Consider the following 20,892-nt stretch of genomic DNA (forward strand, 5'->3'; position numbering starts at 1 on the left):
GTCATCATGATTTTAACTTTCAATTGGATTATGCCTCACATGATAGTTATTTTGTTGAGTTTGCTCCCACTACTATTCATGAGAAGAAATTTGCTTATGTGGAGAGTAATAAAAATTCTATGCTTGTAGATCATGAGAAGAATGCTTTATGTGATATTTATATTGTTGAATTCATTCATGATGCTCTACTGAAAATTATTATGAGGGAGGAATATATGCTTGTAGGAATTGCAATAATACCAAGTTTCCTCTCTATGTGCTTAAAGTTTTGAAGTTATGCTTGTTTTGCTTTCCTATGCTAGTTGATTCTTGTTCCCATAAATTGTTTGCTCACAAAATCCCTATGCATAAGAAGTGGGTTAGACTTAAATGTGCTAGTCATATTCTTCATAATGCTCTCTTTATGTTTCAATTCTTATCTTTTATGTGAGCATCATTGAAATCATCATGCCTAGCTAGGGGCGCTAAACGATAGCACTTGTTGGGAGGCAACCCAATTTTATTTTAGTTCTTTACTTTTTGTTCCTGTTTAGTAATAAATAATTTATCTAGCCTCTGTTATGATTGTGTTTTTTATGTTTTAATTAGTGTTTTTGCCAAGTAAAGCCTTTAAGATCTTGTTGGGCAATAGTTGTTTGATCTTGCTGTAAAAAACAGAAAGTTTGCGCTCATGAAAATAATTATCATTTTTTACCAGAGAGCGATAAAATACCCATTCAAATTCCGGTAGATCAATATAAAATTTTTCCTAGTCGTCCTAATTTTTCAAAAAAAAATTGTAGTTACAAAAGTATTTGAAACCTCCAGATTGCTACACACTGTTCTGTTTTTGACAGATTCTGTTTTCATTGTGTTGTTTGCTTATTTTGATGAATCTATGAGTTGTATCGGAGGGTATGAACCATAGAGAAGTTGGAATACAGTAGATATTACGCCAATACAAATAAAGAATGAGTTCACAACAGTACCTAAGTGGTGATTTATCTTCTTATACTAACGGAGCTTACGAGTTTTCTATTGAGTTTTGTGTTGTGAAGTTTTCAAGTTTTGGGTAAAGATTCGATGGACTATGGAATAAGGAGTGGAAAGAGCCTAAGCTTGGGGATGCCCAAGGCACCCCAAGGTAATATTCAAGGACAACCAAGAGCCTAAGTTTGGGGATGCCCCGGATGGCATCCCCTCTTTCGTCTTCGTTCATCGGTAACTTTACTTGGAGCTATATTTTTATTCACCACATGATTTGTGTTTTGCTTGGAGCGTCATTTTATTTTCTTTTTTTTGCTTGCTGTTTGAATAAAGTACTTAAGATCTGAAATTTTATTTATGAGAAGGAGTCTTCACATAGTTACATAATTATTCAACTACTCATTGATCTTCACTTATATCTTTCAGAGTAGTTTGTCGTTTGCTCTAGTGCTTCACTTATATCTTTTTAGAGCACGGCGGTGGTTTTATTTTGAAGAAATAGATGAACTCTCATGCTTCACTTATATTATTTTGATTTTCTTTTAGAACAACATGGTAATTTGCTTTGGATATGAAATTAGTCCTAATATGATAGGCATCCAAGATGGGTATGATAAAAACTTTCATATAAAGTGCATTGAATACTATGAGAAGTTTGATACTTGATGATTATTTTGAGATATGAAGATGGTGATATTAGAGTCATGCTAGTTAAGTAGTTGTGAATTTGAGAGATACTTGTGTTAAAGTTTGTGATTCCCGTAGCATGCACATATGTGAACCGTTATGTGATGAAGTCGGAGCATGATTTTTTATTGTCTTCCTTATGAGTGGCGGTCGGGGACAAGCGATGGTCTTTTCCTACCAATCTATCCCCCTAGGAGCATGCGCGTAGAACTTCGTTTCGATAACTAATAGATTTTTGCAATAAGTATGTGAGTTCTTTATGACTAATGTTGAGTCCATGGATTATACGCACTCTCACCCTTCCACCATTGCTAGCCCCTCTTGCGGCGCCATAACAGCCAACATTACCTTCCTCAAAACAGCCACCATACCTACCTATTATGGCATTTCCATAGCCATTCCGAGATATATATCCATGCAACTTTCCATCGTCCTGTTTATTATGACACGCTTCATCATTGTCATATTGCTTTGCATGATCATGTAGTTGACATTGTATTTGTGGCAAAGCCACCTTCATAATTCTTTCATACATGTCACTCTTGATTCATTGCACATCCCGGTACACCGCCGGAGGCATTCATATAGAGTGATATTTTGTTCTAAGTATTGAGTTGTAATTCTTGAGTTGTAAGTAAATATGAGTGTGATGATCATCATCATTTTAGCATTGTCCCAGTGAGGAAAGGATAATGGAGACTATGGTTCCCCCACAACAGGATGAGACTCCGGACGAAAAAATAAAAATAAAAAAGAGGCCAAAAAAAGAGAGGGCCCCAAAAAACAAAAAAAACAAAAAACAAAAAACATAAAAGAGATAAAAAGATAGAAGGGGCAATGCTACTATCCTTTTACCACACTTGTGCTTCAAAGTAGCACCATGATCTTCATGATAGAGAGTCTCTTATTTTGTCACTTTCATATACTAGTGGGAATTTTCATTATAGAACTTGGCTTGTATATTCCAATGACGGGCTTCCTCATAATGCCCTAGGTCTTCGTGAGAAAGTGAGTTAGATGCACACCCACTTAGTTTCTTTTTGAGCTTTCATACACTTATAGCTCTAGTGCATCCGTTGCATGGCAATCCCTACTCACTCACATTGATATCTATTGATGGGCATCTCCATAGCCCATTGATACGCCTAGTTGATGTGAGACTATCTTCTTCCTCTTTTTGTCTTCTCCACAACCACCATTCTATTCCACCTATAATGCTATGTCCATGGCTCGCACTCATGTATTGCGTGAAGATTGAAAAAGTTTGAGAACATCAAAAGTATGAAACAATTGCTTGGCTTGTCATCAGGGTTGTGCATGATTTAAATATTTTGTGTGATGAAGATAGAGCATAGCCAGACTATATGATTTTGTAGGGATAGCTTTCTTTGGTCATGTTATTTTGAGAAGACATGATTACTTTGTTAGTATGCTTGAAGTATTATTTTTTTATGTCAATACTAAACTTTTGTCTTGAATCTTATGGATTTGAATATTCTTGCCACAATAGAGAAGATTACATTGATGAATATGTTAGGTAGCATTCCACATCAAAAATTCTGTTTTTATCATTTACCTACTCGAGGACGAGCATGAATTAAGCTTGGGGATGCTTGATACATATCCAACGTATCTATAATTTTTGATTGTCCCCTGCTATTATATTATCCATCTAGGATGTTTTATATGCATTTATATGGTATTTTATATGATTTTTGGGACTAACCTATTAACCTAGAGCCCAGTGCCAGTTTATGTTTTTCCTTGTTTTTGAGTTCTACAGAAAAGGAATACCAAACGGAGTCCAATTGACGTGCCAATTTTTGATGATTTTTTATGGACCAAAAGAAGCCCCCAGAGTAAAAGAGTTGGTCCAAAAGAGTCTCGGGCCATCCACGAGGGTGGGGGTGCGCCCTACCCCCCGGGAGCGCCGCCCTATCTTGTGGACGACTCGGGCACCTCCCTGACTTGTTCCCGATGCCAAAAATTCCTATAAATACTGAAACCTCCAGAAAATAACCTAGATCGGGAGTTCCGCCGCCGCAAGCCTTTGTAGCCACTGAAAACCAATCTAGACCCGTTCTGCCACCCTACCGGAGGGGGGGGGGATCCCTCTCCGGTGGCCATCTTCATCATACCGGCGCTCTCCATGACGAGGAGGGAGTAGTTCACCCTCGGGGCTGAGGGTATGCACCAGTAGCTATGTGTTTGATCTCTCTCTCTCTCTCGTGTTCTTGATTCGGCACGATCTTGATGTATCACGAGCTTTGCTATTATAGTTGGATCTTATGATGTTTCTCCCCCTCTACTCTCTTGTAATGGATTGAGTTTTCCCTTTGAAGTTATCTTATCGGATTGAGTTTTTAAGGATTTGAGAACACATGATGTATGTCTTGCATGTGCTTATCTCTGGTGACAATGGGATATTCACGTGGTCCACTTGATGTATGTTTTGGTGATCAACTTGCGAGTTCCGTGACTTCGTGAGCTTATGCATAGGGGTTGGCACACATTTTCGTCTTGACTCTCCGGTAGAAACTTTGGGGCACTATTTGAAGTTCTTTGTGTTGGTTGAATAGATGAATCTGAGATTGTGTGATGCATATCGTATAATCATACCCACGGATACTTGATGTGACATTGGAGTATCTAGGTGACATTAGGGTTTTGGTTGATTTGTGTCTTAAGGTGTTATTCTAGTACGAACTCTATGATAGATTGAATGGAAAGAATAGCTTCGTGGTATTTTACTACGAACTCTTGAATAGACCGATCAGAAAGAACAACTTTGAGGTGGTTTCGTACCCTACAATAATCTCTTTGGTTGTTCTCCGCCATTAGTGACTTTGGAGTGACTCTTTGTTGCATGTTGAGGGATTGTTATATGATACAATTATGTTATTATTATTGAGAGAACTTGAACTAGTGAAAGTATGAACCCTAGGCCTTGTTTCAACGCATTGCAATACCGTTTATGCTCACTTTTATCATTAGTTACCTTGTTGTTTCTATATTTTCGGATTACAAAAACCTATATCTACCATCCATGTTGCACTTGTATCACCATCTCTTCGCCGAACTAGTGCACCCATACAATTTACCATTGTATTGGGTGTGTTGGGGACACACGAGACTCTTTGTTATTTGGTTGCAGGGTTGTTTGAGAGAGACCATCTTCATCCTACGCCTCCCACGGATTGATAAACCTTAGGTCATCCACTTGAAGGAAATTTGCTACTGTCCTACAAACCTCTGCACTTGGAAGCCCAACAATGTCTACAAGAAGAAGGTTGTGTAGTAGACATCAGTCCCCGCAGTACCCGCTCTGGAGCTTTCCCCCGATCCGATCTACAGATCGACCTCAACCCCCCAGTCGGCCTTAAGCTTAGATGGCTCCATCCCGTCCGAAGGCCAGGAACCCCCTTCAACCACGTTGAGGACCCAACTTTTGGCGTCAGCGCAGAAATGGTGTTTAGACTCCAAGAGTCAACCTCGGTCAAACCCTCTCCTCCCGAAGCTGATCTGGCCTGGAGCCCTAGTGATGGGTCGAAGTTCGCAAATCAGGAATCATCCCTGGCCGAACTCCCCCTCACCCACTTGGCCTCGAGCCCCACGGAGATGGCATCCAAAGACCAGGTCTCATGCCTATCCGGCTGCGAGCCCGACCCCGGGCCTCGAGGTCAACTTGGCCCTGGAAGACCACCAGTTAGGGCCAGGATCACCCCTTGCCCCGCCGCAATGGAGACCGGCCCTGAACGACCGCCACATGCCATCTCGGCAAGCCTCGCCTTGTTAAACGAGGCGCTTGACTGAATTCGGAAGATGGGTGTTCGTGATGACCCACCCATGGCCGTCGTTCAGCAGCCCCTCGAGGAAAATTGCAGGGAATTTTATGTCCCACCCACCACCCACCTAGTGGCCACAGTCGAGGACTTAACCGACATGTTGGACTACAGCTCGGAACACGCCGATTCCATGGACGAGCATAGTGGAGCCATGACCAATAATGATGCTATTCCCCCCGTCACCGGCCACTGGATGATCACGTCCACTTACAACATCTACATGGTGGACACTCCGAGAGACGATGACGGCATCCCCAGGAAGGATAACCGTAAGCCCAGCGATAAGCCACCAAAATGCCACACACAACGCCGCTGCTCCAGGGCACGTCGAAGCCATGCAAGCAACACGGACACCAGAGAGGACGGCACTCCGGACAATACGGACAACCTCGGCGACCACGGTGCCGATAAAAAACACAAGACGACCACGGAGGGCATGAGGACCCACTCAATCTCGAGGATCTCAACGATTCCAAAGACAGCAGCTACCTCCCTCTTTCCGTAGAGGAGGTCCGTTTGGGTGACGAAGATTTCATCGCCCCCGAAGACCCACTGGATCAAGAGTGGTTCAAACGGAAGCTCATTGCCACCGCTCGTATCATGAAGAAACAACGGCAAAAAATAAAAGCCAAATAGGATACCCTCAATAACAAATGGACCAAGGTCTGATACGTCTCCAACGTATCTATAATTTTTGACTGTTCCATGCTGTTATATTATCCATCTAGGATATTTTATATGCATTTATATGCTATTTCATATGATTTCTGGGACTAACCTATTAACCTAGAGCCTAGTGCCAGTTTCTGTTTTTCCCTTGTTTTTGAGTTTTACAGAAAAGGAATACCAAACGGAGTCCAATTGACGTGCCAATTTTTGATGATTTTTTATGGAGCAAAAGAAGCCCCTGGAGTAAAAGAGTTGGGCCATAAGAGTCTTGAGCCGTCCACGAAGGTGGAGGGCGCGTCCTACCCCCTGGGCGCGTCCCCCTATCTCGTGGACGACTCAGAGACCCCCCTGACATGAGACCTACGCCAAAAATTCCTATAAATACAGAAACCTCCAGAAAATAACCTAGATCGGGAGTTCCGCCGCCGCAAGCCTCTCTAGCCACCAAAAATCAATCGGGACCCTGTTTCGGCACCCTGTCGGAGGGGGATCCATCACCGGTGGCCATCTTCATCATCCCGGCGCTCTCCATGACGAGGAGGGAGTAGTTCACCCTCGGGGCTGAGGGTATGTACTAGTAGCTATGTGTTTGATCTCTCTCTCTCTCTCGTGTTCTTGATATGGCACGATCTTGATGCATCGCGAGCTTTGCTATTATAGTTGGATCTTACGATGCTTCTCCCCCTCTATCTTCTTGTGATGAATTTAGTTTTCCCTTTGAAGTTATCTTATCGGATTGATTCTTTAAGGATTTGAGAACACTTGATGTATGTCTTGCATGTGCTTATCTGTGGTGACAATGGGATATTCACGTGATCCACTTGATGTATGTTTTGGTGATCAACTTGCGAGTTCCGTGGCCTCGTGAACTTATGCATAGGGGTCGGCACAAGTTTTCTTCTTGACTCTCCGGTAGAAACTTTGGGACACTCTTTGAAGTTCTTTGTGTTGGTTTAATAGATGAATCTGAGATTGTGTGATGCATATCGTATAATCATACCCACGGATACTTGAGGTGACATTGAAGTATCTAGGTGACATTAGGGTTTTGGTTGATTTGTGTCTTAAGGTGTTATTCTAGTACGAACTCTAGGATAGATCGAACGGAAAGAATAACTTCGTCTTATTTAACTACGAACTCTTGAATAGATCGATCAGAAAGGATAACTTTGAGGTGGTTTCGTACCCTACAATAATCTCTTCGTTTGTTCTCCGCTATTAGTGACTTTGAAGTGACTCTAAGTTGCACGTTGAGGGATTGTTATATGATCCAATTATGTTATTATTGTTGAGAGAACTTGCACTAGTGAAAGTATGAACCCTAGGCCTTGTTTCCTAGCATTGCAATACCGTTTTCGCTCACTTTTATCATTAGTTACATTGCTGTTTTTATATTTTCAGATTACAAAAACCTATATCTACCATCCATATTGCACTTGTATCACCATCTCCTCGCCGAACTAGTGCACCTATACAATTTACCATTGTATTGGGTGTGTTGGGGACACGAGAGACTCTTTGCTATTTGGTTGCAGGGTTGTTTGAGAGAGACCATCTTCATCCTACGCCTCCCACGTATTGATAAACCTTAATTCATCCACTTGAGGGGAATTTGCGACTGTCCTACAAACCTCTGCACTTGGAGGCCCAACAACGTCTACAAGTAGAAGGTTGTGTAGTAGACATCAAGCTTTTTTCTGGCGCTGTTGCCGGGAAGGTTAGTGCTTGAAGGTATATCTTTAGATCTTGCAATCGTATCTTTTTGTTTCTTGTTTTATCACTAGTTTAGTTTATAAAGGAAAACTACAAAAAAATGGAATTGAGGTTGCCTCATATGCTTCATCTTTTTAATATCTTTCATGAAAATTGTTGACACCTGATTTTGGCAAGATACAGATTGCAATGAAGATGGTCTCGAGTGAACGGGTTTTCAGCATGAAAAGATTCACGTCGCCGAGTGGAACCACTTTGATGTTTCGGTTATATTCATTCGACTTTATCTTACGGACCGAAACTATACTCCGAGTGGCATAATTCAATGTTCCGAGTGGTTTTTAGCCAATCAGGTCTTCAATATGACCTCGGATGAAGGAGCACTCTTAAGGAATTGTCTTCGTCTCGTCGAGGCAATCGATTTTGATATATAAATCATCTCAATCCGAGTTCATATGAAAAAGTTAGAGGCAATACACTGCAGACCGAACCTCAACGGAAATATGGCGCGAGGTGCCAAACACTTGTCTGATAGGTTGCGTGAGTAATTCGGCCATCAAGACGGCCTTGAATCGAAAAACCTTCAACACGAAAAAGTTTTGTCTTGTTGAGCCGATCGTTTTTCATATAAACTTTGTCTCAATCCGAGGTCGTATGCAACCTGGAGAGGCAAATCAAGATCAGGCTGTGTTTTCAGTCGGGAAATCCGAGTGAAAAGTTTACCATCCGAGTGAAAACCTACCGATCGAGTAAAAGGTCGAGTGAAAAACTTATTGATCGAGTAAAAGATTGGCTTCCAAGTGAAAATATAGTAATCCGAGTGAAATTATTATCCGAGTGAAGTTATTCCGAGTGAAAAGATTACCGTTGGAATGAAAACTTGACGTTCGAGTAAGATATTACCTTCCTAGCGAAATATAGTCATCTGAGTGAAAGATTGTCTTCCAAGTGAAATTATAGTCATCCGAGTGAAAGACTAACATCCGAGTGAAAAGGTCCATTCAGACGAAAAACTCTAATATCCGAGTGGATGAGCTCGGATCCGAGTGAAACTGAAGATGTGCCCGAAAGGTAATCCAGATGACCTCGGATGGAAAAGTGATCAACAAGGAAGTTGTGCGCGTCGTCAAAACGGTGAACTTTGGTTTTGGAGTCATTATCATATGAGATAGTATACGGCCTGTAAGTTCACTACGAGACTCGGACAATCCAGTCCGTTACATGACCGAGTCCGACTAGATATTAAAGATGGCTTCGTAGAATATTCAAGATGGTCTTATTTGGAGAAGTGTTCAACATAAGAATTGTTCGTCTCATCGAGGCGCACAAGTTTCATATTTGGGTCGTCTTGATCGGAGGTCATATGCAAGCTCGGCGGCCCACGCAAAGAGGAAGACAGAAGTTGGGCCAGATTCAGACTGAATCCGAGTTGGAATAGAACTAGGACTCTAGGACGTGAATTGATGTAATTTTTTGTAAGGAAAGCCTAGATGAATCCTTTGCTTGTACGGGAAGTCCATCCCCCTCTTATATATGTTGGGGGTGATGGCCGATTGAACCACACACAATCGAACAAATCAATATACTACTTTTTCATCTACGTTTATCTCTCCATCGTTTTTCTCTCTCGTTCTTTGCTGTTCTTCGTGTTTGAGAGCTGCGAATCCCGAGGCTCTAGGGGCAAGCGAATCGACCTAGGGCAGACCATAGCCGCCGCACCCCCTGACGGGGTCCCTCCCGGGGGTGTGGGGTTTCGGGTCTGCAAAAGCGCCCGTCGACTGTCTTGCGTATCGCGCTGTCGGTCGGGTCTCCTTCGACGTGAGCTGCGGTGCATCACCCCTGGCGTCGAGGGTACACGTGACGTGTTCGTGTGTCAACAAACTTTTTGTCGACTCCGCTGGGTAACGAAGATCAATCATCATCATCCACCATGTCCGATCTTCCCAAGCCATCTGAGGTAGACGTTGATAACATCATTAAGCCCAGTCTTGATGAGATATCGGCCGATCATCGCCAAGTCTATGAGGAGTACAAGAAGGCGTGTGAGGAGAAGGACCTGCAGGAGTTCCTTGTAAAATTCAAGAAAGATCGCCAAGGCAACATTACTCTGATTGAAGAAATCAAGTTCCCTCCTCTTCAAACTGAACAGGTTAAACCCTCTGTAAGTACTGCCTTTTCTCCTGAGCAGTGGGCTGAGATTGAAAGTCGTATTGCTGATGGTAACAATCTAGTCTATCAAACTTTTATAGAAAATACTAATGCTCAGAAGAATATATCTCAATCATCTAGTGGTAATAATGGTGTAGCTGCTAGTGTGCAAAACCCTAATCTGGCTTTACCTATTGCATCGGCGCCTCCCGTGCCGATGGCTTATCATCCTACCCAAACAAATGAGATTGTGGCTGCACCCATTAATCCTATTATGAGCATGCCAAGTTCGGTGGCAACGCCGAACCAAACTCTACCTACAGCTACAACCACTCGACCACTACCAAATTATGGGTCGACATACATGCCACAATTTCTACCTACAACTAGTAACCCTACTCCTCCTATGCCACTGCCACAAGCTTCATCGTCCACTATGGATGATGGTCTAGATAATCTTAGAGAGGATATGGCTAAGATGCTTCGAGAGAATTTTGGAGTTGAGTTACCTCGGAATCGGATATACCAAAAGCCGTACCCCGAGTACTTTGATGCTATCCAGTGCCCTCCAGGATATAAAATTCCAGATTTTGTTAAATTTAATGGAGAAGGCACAAAAACCACATGGGAGCATGTTAGTCAATACGTAGCATAACTAGGTGAAGCAGGCTCACTAAATGAGTTGAAAGTGCGTTTATTTCCTTTGTCATTAACTGGTACCACATTTTCATGGTTTTCTTCTTTACCACATGGTTCCATTCGAGTTTGGTCGCAGCTAGAGCAAAAATTTCATGATCACTTTTATAGCAGCGACAATGAACTCAAGTTGTCACATCTAACATCAGTTAAACAGAAGCATGATGAATCGGTCTCCGATTACGTCAAGAGATTCAGAGAAACAAAAAAACGGTGTTTTAGTTTGGTGATAACCGAGAGGGACTTGGCAGACCTAGTGTTGAGTGGTTTGAGAACTCCCATTAGAGAAAAGCTAGAAGGCTATGAGTTCTTAAATATCAACCAAGTCTTACGAAGGGCTTTGGCTCAGGAAAGCCGAAGCAAAGACCTCAAAGAAGTGCATAGATACAAAGTCGATCGTCCAAAGATGAATATGGTGGAATATGACAGTAATCACTCGGACGATGTTTGTGCTACTGAATTTGTTTGGCCATCTAAGGCCAAACCCTTTACTTGCAATGATCTGAAACTGATTCATAAGAATCGTGATGAAGAGATGAAGTTTACTTTTAACATTGCTAAGTGTGATAGAATATTTGATGCTTTGCTGCAGGCTAAGATTATTAGAATATCTCATACTTTACCGTCGTTTGAAGAGCTAAAACGGCGTGCTTATTGCAAGTATCATAATTCTTTTTCTCATGCTACTAACGATTACAATGTTTTTCGACGACAGATACAATCGGCCATTAATGACGGACGATTGAACTTTTCTGAGATGCAAGTTGATAAACAACCTTTTCCAATGAATACCATGGATTTGGAGGGGAAGAAGCTACTCATTCGGCCGGAGGTAGCCGAATCTGCTAATAAATCTAATATCATTGTTGGTGAGCCTAGGAAAGACAAGGAAGGCAGCACGGTCTTGGGGAGACATGCTGTGCTTGATAAGCAGCCCGATGGCAAGGAAGTGATCAAAATCACCATCAAGAATCCTACACTCGGGGGGCAACTACAAGTGCAAGAAAATGCTCGTGTGAGATTTGTCAAGCCCAAGAGTCCAGAAGTTGGCAAGTGGAAAAGGAATGAAGTTAAAGTACAGCGCAAGCGGATCAAACCAACTTTTGATATGTTGCTGTCCAAATATGCCAATCAGTCGGCTGGTTCCAGCTCTAACCGGCCATCATACTTGAAGCGACCAAGGTCACCATCAGATGATATGTTCAGTCAGTATATGAAACCGAGTGGACCAAAGGCGTTATTTCCAGAAGAGTAGAGGCAAACTGTTTGGGACTGACTTGAATACTCATATAATGGCCGAATGAACATCGGTAACTATCGGTCGGCTGGTCAAAACATGCGACCGGATGGAAATTATCCGAGTGTAAGAATGCACCTAGGTGGAAACTATCCGAGTGAAAAAATGTGGTCAAGTAGATTCCATCCGACTGGATTCCATCTGAGTAGATTCCATCCGAGTGACATCCATCCAAGTGGATTCTATCAGAGTAAAAAGGTGCGCCCGAGTGGAAATTTCATGCATCTGGAAAGTCGAAAAGAATGGCCTATTAAATCACCAAGTGTTGCAGCAGTTGAGTCGGGGAAAGGCAAGGAGAAAATGGATGCCGACTCACTTATCCTGGGCACCGAAACATTCGCGATACAGCAGTCGATTGTGCATAGCAATCCAACTGAGCCGATACTTGCTATCGCGCCAAAGCACTCGGCTAATGACCATGAAGCAAGCACCAGCCAGGTAAAAACGAGAGATCCTAAATACACTCAGCCAAAGTGGTGTCCTCCAGGGCTAACAAAGACACAAAAGAGGAAACTACGGAGGTTAAGGAGTCAAGAGATGGAAGAACAAGAAGCCGAGAAGCAAAGGGATAAGTTGTTCAATGACACTCGGCCTATGATACCTACAAAACAAGTGTGGAGGCCCAAACAAATACAAGATGCAGTGGCTTTTACACCTATCACAGCAACACCTACACTGCCAAAAGAGGACGATGCAATCATTGCATCGTCTACGCCACCTGTTGTTTCCTCTTCACTCGGACAAATTTCAGAATCGGTGGATGCACTTGAAGAAGAGGCTGATATGTTGGACTATGAGTCTATGCTGGTTCATGATGCTATGGATATCAATATGGTGTATTACTTACCTGCTGAGTTTCGTGTTGTAGATGAGGAAGGGGAAGTGGCTCAGCTGGATTTTGGCCCTAAAAATGCAATATTCGAGAAGCCAAAAGAACCAGTAACGCATCTGAAACCGTTATATCTCAAAGGTCATATCAATGGGTTGCTGCTCACTCGGATGCTTGTGGATGGAGGTGCTGTGGTAAATCTTATGCCCTATTCGGTCTTCAAGAAATTGGGTTTGCCTGATGAAGAATTGATCAAGACCAATATGGTGCTCAACGGGTTTGAAGGCAAAGAGAAAACTGAAGCCAAAGGTGTAATGTATGTGGAGCTTACAGTCGGAAGCAAAACTTTGGCTACTGCATTCTTTGTCGCTGAGGTGCAAGGTAACTACAACGTTATACTAGGCCATGATTGGGTTCATGCAAACCAGTGCGTGCCATCCACTATGCACCAGTTTTTGATTCAGTGGGTTGATGATGAAGTGGAAGTCATTCATGCGGATAACTCGGCCTGTGTTGCTTTGGCCGATGCATCGGTGGATTGGCAACATCCCAATGCTACTTGCTTGACGGGACGTGACTTATCAGAATTTGATTTTTCTCAGCGCGACCAAGAATGGTTTCGTGCCTGTCTCTTTAAAGCCGACTGAATGCAACCGACTCCAAGGTATGATATGTTTAAATGGATCCTAATTCCGAGTGGTTACAAAAATGTCTTGTAAAGTATCGGTCCAGTGAGAACGATATGTATGAGTCTATAGAGGAGTTGGATGACATGGATAAACTTGGACAAGATTTTACATCAGCTGATCCGTTAGAAGAGGTAGATATTGGAGATGGTTCAGTCACTCGACCGACATTTATAAACAAAAATTTGAAAGCCGATTGTAAGGCTAAGTTAATCGAGCTATTAAAAGAATATGTTTGTTGCTTTGCATGGGAATATCATGAGATGCCAGGGTTAAGCCGAGAGCTAGTGGAGCATCGGTTGCCTATAAAGGCCGGTTTTAGACCTTATAAACAGTTGACCATAAAATTTAATCCGAAAACATATGACCGGATCAAGGAAGAGATCGGTCGACTGCTTGAAGCTAATTTCGTTCGACCTTGCAGGTATGCCGAGTGGATTTCTAACATTGTACCAGTGGAGAAGAAAGGATCCGACAAGTTGAGGGTGTGCATTGATTTCACAGATTTGAATAGGGCTACACCCAAAGATGAGTATCCTATGCCAATAGCCGATATGCTTATTAATGATGCTTCTGGACATAAGGTTATTAGCTTTCTAGATGGTAATGCCGGATACAATCAAATTTTTATGGCCGAAGAGGACATGTACAAAACGGCTTTCCGATGTCCTGGTTTCCTTGGTTTATTCGAGTGGACAGTGATGACATTCGGATTAAAAAATGCTGGAGCCACGTATCAAAGGGCTATGAATTTAATTTTTCATGATTTACTCGGTGTCATACTTGAAGTTTATATTGATGATATTGTTGTCAAATCGGATGCTTTTGAATCTCACTTGGCCGATTTGCGTTTAGCTTTCGAAAGAATGAAATAGTATGGACTGAAGATGAATCCTCTAAAGTTTGCATTCGGCATATCAGCTGGCAAGTTTTTGGGTTTCATTATTCATGAAGATGGCATAGAGATTGATCCCAAAAAGATAGAGGCCATACATAAAGTGGAGGCTCCAACATGCAAGAGAGATATGCAAAAGTTCCTTGGCAAGGTCAATTATTTGAGAAGGTTCATAGCTAATCTATCAGGGAAAGTTGATGCATTTACTCCTATCCTTCGGTTAAAGAATGATGCTGATTTCACTTGGGGGGCAAAATAGCAAGAAGCATTTGATATGATCAAGAATTATTTGTGCACTCCTCCGGTGATGAAAGCACCCAAGCATAGGGAACCCTTCAGACTCTACATTGCAGCAGAGGAAGGAGTTATTGGTGCTGTTCTAACTCAAGAGACTGAAGGAAAAGAGCATGCCATCACTTATTTGAGCCGCCACTTATTGGACGCAGAGATAAGGTATACATTTATTGAGAAATTATGTCTATGCTTATATTGTGCTTGCAGAAAACTGAGACATTATTTAGTGTCGAGTGTTTGTGTAGTAGCTTGTCAAACCGATGTCATTAAATACATGTTGCATAGGCCAATTCTTAGTGGTAGAATTGGCAAGTGGGCTTATGCTTTGATTAAATATGATTTGGCTTATGAATCTCTAAAATCCATGAAAGGCCAAATTGTTGCTAATTTCATTGTTGAACATCGGATTAATGACAAGAATGATGTTGATATGAACCTTGTTTCATTAGTACCATGGAGATTATATTTTGATGGTTCAGTTTGTAGCAATGGCCAAGGTGTTGGTATTGTTTATATATCTCCTCATGGTGCTGTTTTTTCAAGCCTCATGCCGCTTAGAATATTTTTGAACAAACAATCAAGCCGAATATGAAGCATTGTTATTCGGCCTAGAGATGTTACTTGATATAGGTGTTACACATATTGAGGCTTATGGTGATTCGTTACTAGTGGTGCAGCAAATATCCAAAGTCTTTCAGTGTTTGGACGAATCACTTAATGTTTATCTTGATAAATGTTTAGATATAATCTCTACTTTGGATTGTTTTAGCATTGCACATATATCTAGACATGACAACTGGAAAGCAAATGAGTTGGCACAACAAGCATCTGGATACCATGTTGATCATGGCATGTTTCATATTTCTCAAAGTCTGATGTCTTGTCTTACCAGTATAGAAGAGGCCGAACCAGAACCCACTGATTCGGTCATTAATAAAAAATCTAGTGCAGGTGACAATCCCGACTGGAGGAAGCCCATTGTTGATTACTTGTGCAATCCGAGTGAAAGGGTGGACAGGGCTGTTCGGCGTATGGCTTTCAAGTATACAATGAGAGATGATGGTCTTTATCGCCGAACAGTCGATGATGTTCTTCTAAAGTGTTTGGATGAGGACCAGGCAAGAGTTGCTATGGGAGAAGTACATGAAGGCATTTGTGGCACTCACCAGTCGGCTCCCAAGATGAAATGGTTATTGCGACGTGCTGGGTTTTATTGGCCGACTATGGTTAATGATTGCTTTAGATATTATAAAGGGTGTGAAGCTTGTCAAAAAATTGGTGATATTCAATTGGCTCCTGCTGCTATGTTGCATCATATTATCAAGCCATGGCCCTTCAGAGGATGGGGTTTAGATTTTATTGGGTAAATTCATCCATCTTCCTCAAAGGGGCATCGGTTCGTATTGGTGGCAACTGATTATTTCACTAAATGGTCTGAAGCAGTACCTCTCAAGAACATGACACATACAGAGGTAATTCAATTCATAACTGAGCACATTATTCATAGATTCGGTATTCCTCAAACGTTAACAACAGATCAAGGTTCATCTTTCATGTCACACCAAGTCAGAGAGTTTGCCGAATCTTATAACATAAAGTTGCTCAATTCCTCTCCATATTATGCCCAAGCTAATGGACAAGTTGAGTCTAGCAATAAAATTTTAATCAAACTCATCAAGAAGAAGATTGAAGATAATCCAAGGAGATGGCATGAGTTGTTATCTGAAGCTTTGTGGGCACATAGAATTTCAAGGCATGGTGCTACGAAGGTGACCCCATATGAGCTAGTATATGGTCAAGAGGTCGTTTTGCCGGTGGAAGTAAATTTGAATGCTTTGAGAATAGCCAAACAAAATGATTTATCGGCAGTAGACTTTTAGAACTTGATGATGGACAATATTGATGAGGTTGCCGATAAATGTTTGGTTGCTTTGAAGTCCATAGAGAGAGACAAGTTGAGTGTTGCAAGAGCTTACAATAAGAATGTTAAGTTGAAGAATTTTCAAGTTGGCGATCTCGTCTAGAAAGTGATTCTGCCGATTGGTTCAAGAGATAGAAAATTCGGGAAGTGGTCTCCAAGTTGGGAAGGTCCTTTTAGAATTACAAGAGTTGTTCCCGGAAATTCATATTTGGTGGAATCAATACAAAGGGCATTGTTACCTCGAGCTCTCAATGGCAAATATTTGAAGAAGTACCACCCGAGTGTGTGGCAGGAAGCCTAAGTAGGCAATGGCCGATATACGATTATCGCCCTTAGCACAAACATGGCCGATACATAATTATCGCCCTGAGAAAAATAAATGGCCGATGGAGTGCTGATATCGTCCTTAAAACAAACACTATGCATATTATTTTTCGGCGTGCAAGTTTTGCCGAAAAACAGGGGGGCATGTGTTGACACCTGATTTTGGCAAGATACAAATTGCAATGAAGATGGTCTCGAGTGAACGGGTTTTCAGCATGAAAATATTCACGTCGCCGAGTGGAACCACTTTGATGTTTCGGTTATTGTCGGTGTCAAAACCGGTGGATCTCGGGTAGGGGGTCCCGAACTGTGCGTCTAGGCCGGATGGTAACAGGAGGCAGGGGACACGATGTTTTACGCAGGTTCGGGCCCTCTTGATGGAGGTAAAACCCTACATCCTGCTTGATTAATATTGATGATATGGGTAGTACAAGAGTAGATCTACCACGAGATCAGAGAGGCTAAACCCTATAAGCTAGCCTATGGTATGATTGTATGTTGTGATTGTTGTCCTACGGACTAAAACCCTTCGGTTTATATAGACACCGGAGAGGGTTAGGGTTACACAAGGTCGGTTACAAAGGAGGAGATATCCATATCCATATTGCCTAGCTTGCCTTTCACGCCAAGTAGAGTCCCATCCGGACATGAGGCGAAGTCTTTAATCTTGTATCTTCATAGTCCAACAGTCCGGCCAAAGGATATAGTCCGGTTGTCCGGAGACCCCCTAATCCAGGACTCCCTCAGTAGCCCCTGAACCAGGCTTCAATGACGATGAGTCCGGCGCGCAGTATTGTCTTCGGCATTGCAAGGCGGGTTCCTTCTCTGAATACATCACAGAAGAATTTGAATACGAGGATAGTGTCCGACCCTGCAAAATAAGTTCCACATTCCACCGTAGAGAGAATAATATTTTCGCAAATCCAATTCGCTGACTTGTTTTGGCAGCATGACGTTATGTCATGGCCCGGTGATTATTCAAACAGTTTTTCTTCAACCAGCTCCACACGTAACGCGAGGCGGTTTCTTGACACGTCTTGTCAAAGCAGAGATCGTGTTCCCCCAATTACAGGATTCTCATTAATGCGGTCGTGGGTAACCCAACCGTGTCTAGGACTCCTAGATTATAGGCAAGTCCTAAAAGGCTACGGAGAGGATGCTTGATATTCACCCTCTTTATAAAGGGACAAGGTTTTCGCTTTTTCCCTCTCGCGCTCAATCGAACCCTTCCCCCGCCTCGTGTTCCAACACCCAAAGCCCTGGTTAGGTGCTCCGGATCTTCAATCATGTCCGGATCCAGCCTTCAAGGCTGATGGATGCCCTCCTCCGTTACAGAAGAGGACATCAAGAAGTTGAGGGAGGCCAGATACCTGACCGCCGAGGTTTCGCATCGGCTGCCTGCTCGAGGGCAGGTCGTCCCTACTCCCGAACCCAACGAGAACGTCGTGTTCGTATCCCACTTCCTCCGAGGCCTAGGCCTCACTCTAGATCCCTTCGTCAGGGGTTTGATGTTCAATTACGGGCTAGATTTCCACGATCTAGCTCCGGACTCCTTTCTCCACATCTCGACATTTATTGTCGTGTGTGAGGCCTTCCTCCGCATTACCCCTCACTTCGGCCTGTGGCTCAAGACCTTTGAAGTGAGGCCGAAGATGATCAAGGGGCAACATGTAGCGTGCGGAGGTGCATCAATAGGCAAGATGGTAGGAGCTCCATGGCCGAAAGGTTCCTTTCCAGAGGTGTATGAATTATGGCAACGGGGGTGGTTTTACATCACGGCTCCCAGAAGTGCCAAGTGGGCGGCTGCCCCCGCTTTCCGCTCGGGCCCCCCACCACAACTGATGTCATGGATTAGCAGAGGTCTGAGCTGGGGTCCAGCCAAGGACATGCCTATACTGCAAAGCCGCATTCGAGATCTCTTCGAGGGAGATTTTAATTTGTTTGTGGTAATACAAGTTATGCTGGTTCGTCAAGTCCAGCCTTGCAAACGCCGGCCCCTTCGCTTGTGGGAGTTCAACCCAGAGGGACTGCGTGCCATTCAAAGTTTCCTCGGCCTGACGCACGAGGAGATGTACAAGTCATTCTTCGGACCTCAAGTAGAGTGTCCGGATATTACCAAGGATTTGGGCCTGAGCAGTAACCGCGCCGCCGAACAAGTAAGAAATCCTCTGGCCGAACACACTGTCTTTTATTCATCATGAAGTTATTTCTGAGAGTCGCTCTTTGACCAGGACTGGCTAATAAAGGCGAAGATGATTCGGTATTTGGCCCCCCTCCCTGAGGGTTTGGAAAATCCGGTATTGGAAAAGATGCTCGAGGTCGCACCTTACCCGGAGCCCTCGGAGGAAGATACAGGGGGATAATACGGGCGGACGCGGGCCCCCATCGCTGCCAGTTCCAACCGAGGGAATGAGCGTCTCCATGAAGGAGGATAACCGGGGGAGGAAAAGTACTGCTTCCGAGGATCTGGAAGCCGAGGCCTCCAAACGGGAGAAGAAGTCTCCCACAGAGGGTCCTGCCTCGGGGGGGTGCTTGTTCCGCACAAAGCCCGTGGGGGGATCCTCCCTCCAACAAGTCGTAAGTGATCCAAAATACTTTAATAGTGAAGGTATGCTATCTTTTTCTGAGAAAATAACCACCGCATATATCTTGCAGTTCTTGCCTTAGCCCCTCTCAGCTGAGCTCGTCTTCGGGGGATCTTCTTCCAGAGATGATGGAGAGAAAAATGCCTCCCCCAGACTCCTTCGCTCAAGAAACGGGCGACCCCGAAGTGTCGTCACGGAGGGTGAGGGAGTCCTGGATTAGGGGGTGTCCGGATGGCCAGACTATACCTTCCGCCGGACTCCTGGACTATGAAGATACAAGATTGAAGACTTCGTCCCGTGTCCGGAAGGGACTTTCCTTGGCGTGGAAGGCAAGCTGGCGATACGGATATGTAGATCTCCTACCATTGTAACCGACTTTGTGTAACCCTAACCCTCTCCGGTGTCTATATAAACTAGAGGGTTTTAGTCCGTAGGACAACATACAGAACAACAATCATACCATAGGCTAGCTTCTAGGGTTTAGCCTCTCCGATCTCGTGGTAGATCTACTCTTGTACTACCCATATCATCAATATTAATCAAGCAGGACGTAGGGTTTTACCTCCATCAAGAGGGCCCGAACCTGGGTAAAACTTCGTGTCCCTTGTCTCCTGTTACCATCCGGCCTAGACACATAGTTCGGGACCCCCTACCCGAGATCCGCCGGTTTTGACACCAACATTGGTGCTTTCATTGAGAGTTCCTCCATGTCATCGCCGTTAGGCTTGATGGCTCCTACGATCATCAATAGCGATGCAGTCCAGGGCACTGCGGGCCTATTCACTTGGCCATCTGGAGCAGATCGAAAGCTATGCCCCTGGCCGTCAAGTCAGATTTGGAAGTTTAAACTACACGGCTGACATCCGCGGGGACTTGATCTTCGACGGATTCGAGCCACTGTCGAGCGCGCCGCACTGTCACGACGAGCATGATCTAGCTCTACCGCCGAACAGTGCCCTGGAGGCTGCACCCACATTGGCTTCGACCCTTAATTCGGAGCCAACTGCGCCGATCGAGGATGGGTGGTTGGACGCCGCCTCGGGGGCTGCGATCCCAACGGCGATCGAGCCGAACACCAGCCCCGCACTCCGCGAGACTCGTGACTCCAAGGAGCCGGATTCCTCTCCGGACTCCGAACCCTACGCGCCCTTGCCGATCGAATCCGATTGGGCGCCGATCATGGAGTTTACTGCCGCGGACATCTTTCAGCACTCGCCTTTCGGCGATATTCTGAAGACTCTAAAGTCTCTCTCTTTATCAGGAGAGCCCTGGTCGGACTACGGTCGGCAAGGTTGGGATACGGACGATGAAGAAATTCAAAGCCCACCCACCACCCA

This window comes from Triticum urartu, chromosome 5 (genome assembly GCF_003073215.2).
Source record: "Triticum urartu cultivar G1812 chromosome 5, Tu2.1, whole genome shotgun sequence".
In the NCBI taxonomy this organism is placed as follows: Eukaryota; Viridiplantae; Streptophyta; class Magnoliopsida; order Poales; family Poaceae; genus Triticum; species Triticum urartu.